Source organism: Schistocerca gregaria, chromosome 1, assembly GCF_023897955.1.
Source record: "Schistocerca gregaria isolate iqSchGreg1 chromosome 1, iqSchGreg1.2, whole genome shotgun sequence".
NCBI classification, from domain to species: domain Eukaryota; kingdom Metazoa; phylum Arthropoda; class Insecta; order Orthoptera; family Acrididae; genus Schistocerca; species Schistocerca gregaria.
This window is the reverse complement of record NC_064920.1, coordinates 127,705,446-127,712,526: the sequence shown is the minus strand read 5'-3', so window position 1 is coordinate 127,712,526 and position 7,081 is coordinate 127,705,446.

Below are 7,081 nucleotides of genomic sequence, written 5' to 3'. Positions count from 1 at the left end.
GTAGAAGTTCTTTCTCTGTGTGGTCCAAGCTTCATCGAAGTATATTACTTGACAGTTACACATCATCCGAAAGTTACTTTCGTTTTCACACCAGTGTATTCGTTAATTAATTAATTTTTCAATTAACTTTCTTGAGAATAAAGCAGCGTGAAGAATCTCGACAGTGGCAAGAAACCTTAAAAAAATATAAGAATTATTTAACCCTGGGTATTTTTTAGTTGCTTTCCCGAGGGCTCGCTCACTTGATTTGATCTGCATTCTGACTGGCTTCAGAAAATATTCCAGCCAGGAAAAGCACAGCAAGACGCCCACCCATAGACTAACGATGCCTGTCAGGGATGATTCGCAACCACTGGAAGTTCGCAAAACCCTTCCCTTTATTTTCTCGCTGGACGAAATTCTTACCGTCCTCTGAACGTGCGGCCTGCTTAGGGAGCGAGCTACCAAACTTTAATTGTTGATAGGATCCTGTTCCGAAAGGCGCAGGAGAGGTCTGTGGCTGTCGCAGGTTAGTAAATAAGTTATCAAATACGAAACAGTGTGTTTAACTGTTCCGTCTCATTTGCGCAATACAAACGTCGTGACAGTCATTAATTTCTTTAAAAATTGCATGTCAGTAATATACTGATAGCCCTGCACTCCATACAAATCATACTATAGTCAACGACATAAGACGATGCCTGACAGCTAGCAGGGCTATTGTCAGCAGTGCTGCCAGTTCTAACAGATATTTTATGCCAAATCCACGTTTAGAAAATGTCAAGAACATGCTAAAGATTACGGAAAATGCTAAAAATGCCAACACAATTACCTTAGCTGCCAGAAAATAATTATTCTAATAAACAATTCTATCAGATGCTACACTCCTGGAAATGGAAAAAAGAACACATTGACACCGGTGTGTCAGACCCACCATACTTGCTCCGGACACTGCGAGAGGGCTGTACAAGCAATGATCACACGCACTGCACAGCGGACACACCAGGAACCGCGGTGTTGGCCGTCGAATGGCGCTAGCTGCGCAGCATTTGTGCACCGCCGCCATCAGTGTCAGCCAGTTTGCCGTGGCATACGGAGCTCCATCGCAGTCTTTAACACTGGTAGCATGCCGCGACAGCGTGGACGTGAACCGTATGTGCAGTTGACGGACTTTGAGCGAGGGCGTATAGTGGGCATGCGGGAGGCCGGGTGGACGTACCGCCGAATTGCTCAACACGTGGGGCGTGAGGTCTACACAGTACATCGATGTTGTCGCCAGTGGTCGGCGGAAGGTGCACGTGCCCGTCGACCTGGGACCGGACCGCAGCGACGCACGGATGCACGCCAAGACCGTAGGATCCTACGCAGTGCCGTAGGGGACCGCACCGCCACTTCCCAGCAAATTAGGGACACTGTTGCTCCTGGGGTATCGGCGAGGACCATTCGCAACCGTCTCCATGAAGCTGGGCTACGGTCCCGCACACCGTTAGGCCGTCTTCCGCTCACGCCCCAACATCGTGCAGCCCGCCTCCAGTGGTGTCGCGACAGGCGTGAATGGAGGGACGAATGGAGACGTGTCGTCTTCAGCGATGAGAGTCGCTTCTGCCTTGGTGCCAATGATGGTCGTATGCGTGTTTGGCACCGTGCAGGTGAGCCCCACAATCAGGACTGCATACGACCGAGGCACACAGGGCCAACACCCGGCATCATGGTGTGGGGAGCGATCTCCTACATTGGCCGTACACCTCTGGTGATCGTCGAGGGGACACTGAATAGTGCACGGTACATCCAAACCGTCATCGAACCCATCGTTCTACCATTCCTAGACCGGCAAGGGAACTTGCTGTTCCAACAGGACAATGCACGTCCGCATGTATCCCGTGCCACCCAATGTGCTCTAGAAGGTGTAAGTCAACTACCCTGGCCAGCAAGATCTCCGGATATGTCCCCCATTGAGCATGTATGGGACTGGATGAAGCGTCGTCTCACGCGGTCTGCACGTCCAGCACGAAGGCTGGTCCAACTGAGGCGCCAGGTGGAAATGGCATGGCAAGCCGTTCCACAGGACTACATCCAGCATCTCTACGATCGTCTCCATGGGAGAATAGCAGCCTGCATTGCTGCGAAAGGTGGATATACACTGTACTAGTGCCGACATTGTGCATGCTCTGTTGCCTGTGTCTATGTGCCTGTGGTTCTGTCAGTGTGATCATGTGATGTATCTGACCCCAGGAATGTGTCAATAAAGTTTCCCCTTCCTGGGACAATGAATTCACTGTGTTCTTATTTCAATTTCCAGGAGTGTATATCTATCTAGTAACATCTCAACCAATTTACGAACCCTACTGCTAAATTATTTTATTTTGGTAAAAAGTATTTCTTTGTTAAATCTTTTGATGGAGATGCTTTACACTGGTAAAAAGTTTAAAATAACCAACTTAAAATTAATAATTATTAGTAACAATTCTTTGTGATAGATCATTCTAATAACTAAACAAATACATGAGTAATAGTGACACTTTAACTCCAAGTAAATAGTACGTACTTGTTAAAGCCCAAGATTTTCTGTGTACATCATTTCAATTGACATCAGCATTTCCTATTTAAAATAAATAATTTTTTGTTAATACCTTAGGTTGCGCCTATGATATAAGTTTCAAACATTAACATCAATCATTTTGTAACACAAATGAAATATTTAGTCCCTCGTTTGTATATTCTTGAATAGATGCAACCGCAAGCCTGGTGCTGAAGATGTGGATACATGTGTGTTGTTTATTCCTCTCTTTGAGACGAGGCCTGGGTCATCTTAAGTGGGACGGCATTTGTTCCTCCTTTCCAATCCAAAGCTTACTAATAAACTACATCTAACGTTGAGAATGACAAACCGTTCCTGAGTTTAGTTTTAACTAAGTTGATTTGGTCCAATATCGGCTCGATGTCCGCATTTGAATTTGGTAAAGTTAATACATGGGCTATTGGGAAAATAAGGTCCGAAAGGTCGCGACATGGAACAACAGCGAAAATCGGGTGAAGCTTTGCACAGATGTGTCGGACAGTGTCTGTAGGGTGCCAGTCGATCGCTTCACGTCGCTCTTTTCAGTTCTGAAGCAGTGTGACACTTAAAGATGCCTAGAAAACAGTGTCTCCCGCCGACTATGAGTACCTGTCGGAAATTTCGGTTGATTTCATGCAGATCACGCAATGTAACTGTTATGCATTTCCTTCTTAATTACAGTTCTCGGTCGCACAATGTGGATGTTCCTGCAGCGTTTTCGATGGGAAGTCTTTGGCCATCCACCATACAGCCCAGACTGGGCTCCAGCTGATGTTCGTTTCTGCTCACAGGAACTGCTGGCTGTGAAGACAACATTTTGACACAGACAACACGCTGCAGCTCATTGTAGAGAATTGGCAGAAGGCACAGGCGGCTGTATTCTATAATGAGGGCATTGGAAAGTTAATACAATGCCACAGCAATAATGTTTCAATCGGTGCGCCAACTCTGTAGGGAAGTAGCTGTAAGCTGTAGCTAACTGTCGCAAATATACACTCCTGGAAATTGAAATAAGAACACAGTGAATTCATTGTCCCAGGAAGGGGAAACTTTATTGACACATTCCTGGGGTCAGACACATCACATGATCACACTGACAGAACCACAGGCACATAGACACAGGCAACAGAGCATGCACAATGTCGGCACTAGTACAGTGTATATCCACCTTTCGCAGCAATGCAGGCTGCTATTCTCCCATGGAGACGATCGTAGAGATGCTGGATGTAGTCCTGTGGAACGGCTTGCCATGCCATTTCCACCTGGCGCCTCAGTTGGACCAGCCTTCGTACTGGACGTGCAGACTGCGTGAGACGACGCTTGATCCAGTCCCATACATGCTCAATGGGGGACAGATCCGGAGATCTTGCTAGCCAGGGTAGTTGACTTACACCTTCTAGAGCACGTTGGGTGGCACGGGATACATGCGGATGTGCATTGTCCTGTTGGAACAGCAAGTTCCCTTGCCGGTCTAGGAATGGTAGAACGATGGGTTCGATGACGGTTTGGATGTACCGTGCACTATTCAGTGTCCCCTCGACGATCACCAGAGGTGTACGGCCAATGTAGGAGATCGCTCCCCACACCATGATGCCGGGTGTTGGCCCTGTGTGCCTCGGTCGTATGCAGTCCTGATTGTGGGGCTCACCTGCACGGTGCCAAACACGCATACGACCATCATTGGCACCAAGGCAGAAGCGACTCTCATCGCTGAAGACGACACGTCTCCATTCGTCCCTCCATTCACGCCTGTCGCGACACCACTGGAGGCGGGCTGCACGATGTTGGGGCGTGAGCGGAAGACGGCCTAACGGTGTGCGGGACCGTAGCCCAGCTTCATGGAGACGGTTGCGAATGGTCCTCGCCGATACCCCAGGAGCAACAGTGTCCCTAATTTGCTGGGAAGTGGCGGTGCGGTCCCCTACGGCACTGCGTAGGATCCTACGGTCTTGGCGTGCATCCGTGCGTCGCTGCGGTCCGGTCTCAGGTCGACGGGCACGTGCACCTTCCGCCGACCACTGGCGACAACATCGATGTACTGTGTAGACCTCACGCCCCACGTGTTGAGCAATTCGGCGGTACGTCCACCCGGCCTCCCGCATGCCCACTATACGCCCTCGCTCAAAGTCCGTCAACTGCACATACGGTTCACGTCCACGCTGTCGCGACATGCTACCAGTGTTAAAGACTGCGATGGAGCTCTGTATGCCACGGCAAACTGGCTGACACTGACGGCGGCGGTGCACAAATGCTGCGCAGCTAGCGCCATTCGACGGCCAACACCGCGGTTCCTGGTGTGTCCGCTGTGCAGTGCGTGTGATCATTGCTTGTACAGCCCTCTCGCAGTGTCCGGAGCAAGTATGGTGGGTCTGACACACCGGTGTCAATGTGTTCTTTTTTCCATTTCCAGGAGTGTAACATTTTTGATTTTTCAAGTGATTTCCATTTCACAACCCATCGAACCTTACTTTACGAATACCCTTTCTAATTTTGTTCCAAATCCAGCCAATTCAGAAAAGGATTGTTGCCAGCAGCGTCTTTATAGTTCAGTACTTACAGCAAAATCCGATATCGAAATATTCAAATGTGTGTGAGTTCCTAAGGAACCAAACTGCTGAGGTCATCGGTCCCTAGACTTAAACACTACTTAAACTAACTTATGTTAAGAAAAACACACACACCGATGCCCGAGGGAGGACTCGAACCTCCGGCGGGAGGGGCCGCGCAATCAGTGACATGGCGTCTTTAACCGCGCGGCCACTCCACGCGGCTGTGCTATTTCGATAATAATCTTAATGGTTTCCTGTATAGAACACATTGACATTTTTGAAGTTCATACGCAGTGTTGCTTGTAATTCGTTTCAAAGTTTCGCAGGAAAATTTATGCATCGCTTTTTAATATTTGCGGCACTTCACGTGTTAGAGCATATTACATAAGTTTGTTTCGAAAGCGTACGCCACATACAACGACAGATCAAAGTAAATAGCAATATTTTGTTCCAGTATGCTAATTTTGGCTGTAGAGACCTTCAGGGAATCAGGTCTTCGTAAGGTTTATACACCACTTGGATCTCCTACAATACTCGCTTGATATATAAATGGTTTTCAGGGTCACAATACACACTGTAGAAGATTTCCACCTTGTAACGATGTTCATTTCCTCTGGAAACTTGTGAAACTGCTTTAAATGCTTCCACTTTTAAAAAATTCGATACACAGCTGGTTCGATGGAGATTCATCTGTTGTTGCACAATTGTGGAATCATTATAGGGTCTGAAACACGCTTCAAAGTTTTACATAAATTTTTATAATAAATTTGTCCCTTCAATGAATGACTAAACTAATTACAAAGTTCACGAATTAGAAAATCAGTATTCCTCAGCGAAGTGTCTTCCGAGACCTGCGACGAAGTTAATTGTAAGGAATGGTAAACACATTGTAGTAATATTAAGTTTTCATTACTACTTTCAGTTTCAAGCAATTGAAACACCGTTGATGGTTCGTACCATAACGGAGTTGGTGTCTGTATCATTTCCGATTAATTTTGTAATGTTCAAATTTAATCTGGAAAGCAATGACTTCAAGCCATTCACAGTGACTTTCACTTTTCCTACCTAAAGTTCAACTAATCGAAAAAGGTGGTAACGATTTTCTTCTATGATTTGTTGAAATATCTGACTGATAAGCCTAATAGTTTGCTGACTGAAACATTCGATGATTCATCAGTGAATACACTGTGCTCCTAACCTCCAATGTCCTCTACTAATTCTCGATAAAAGATTGGTGCCAACGCTTTTTGATTATATTTTTGCATTTTGTTCTGTGTAGTCAGAAGTCAGCACTTTGATTATGGCTCAATGTTTTTTTCACACTCATATTATAAATGGTCAGTGGTCGAAATAAAAGCATGCTTGCATATAAACATAGAAAGTGTACTTTCAAACTTTTGCGTTTTCATTTTTTTAAATTTTTGGTAACTCAGACTTAGATGTAATTATTTAAAAAACGCACCGAATTACGTGACGTTGCACCTCTGACAACAATAGAATTATGACTGTGAACAAAAGAAACACTAATGAATTACTATTCCCACAAACCCCAAAGAAATCAATTCTCAAGTATCTGACTGCTAGTTTTAAAATATTCTCTAAAAACTACTGACATATGTTTTGCAATGCTTCTATACGCAAGAGACAACTTACCTCATCTTGCCACTGCAGCTACGTGATCAGTAACATGCTAAAAATAATTCAAAAGCAATACTGCGATCCATGACGAGTGCAATGCAAGATCACAATTACTGCACTAACTAGTGACTCATTTTTTTATATAAATTGAATGATCAAGGAGGGTTTGGTCAACAATGCTTAAATGGTGAAAGAATGGAGGAAACCAATAAAGACTTTAGTTTACTATATCTGCAAAATAGATTGTCTAAACCCTAACTAACTTTACACACACCTTAATTATTCATCTCTGTAAACACACCTCTGATCACAACAAAGGCACGAATATTACTCTCAATCTATGCGTACACAAAACTAA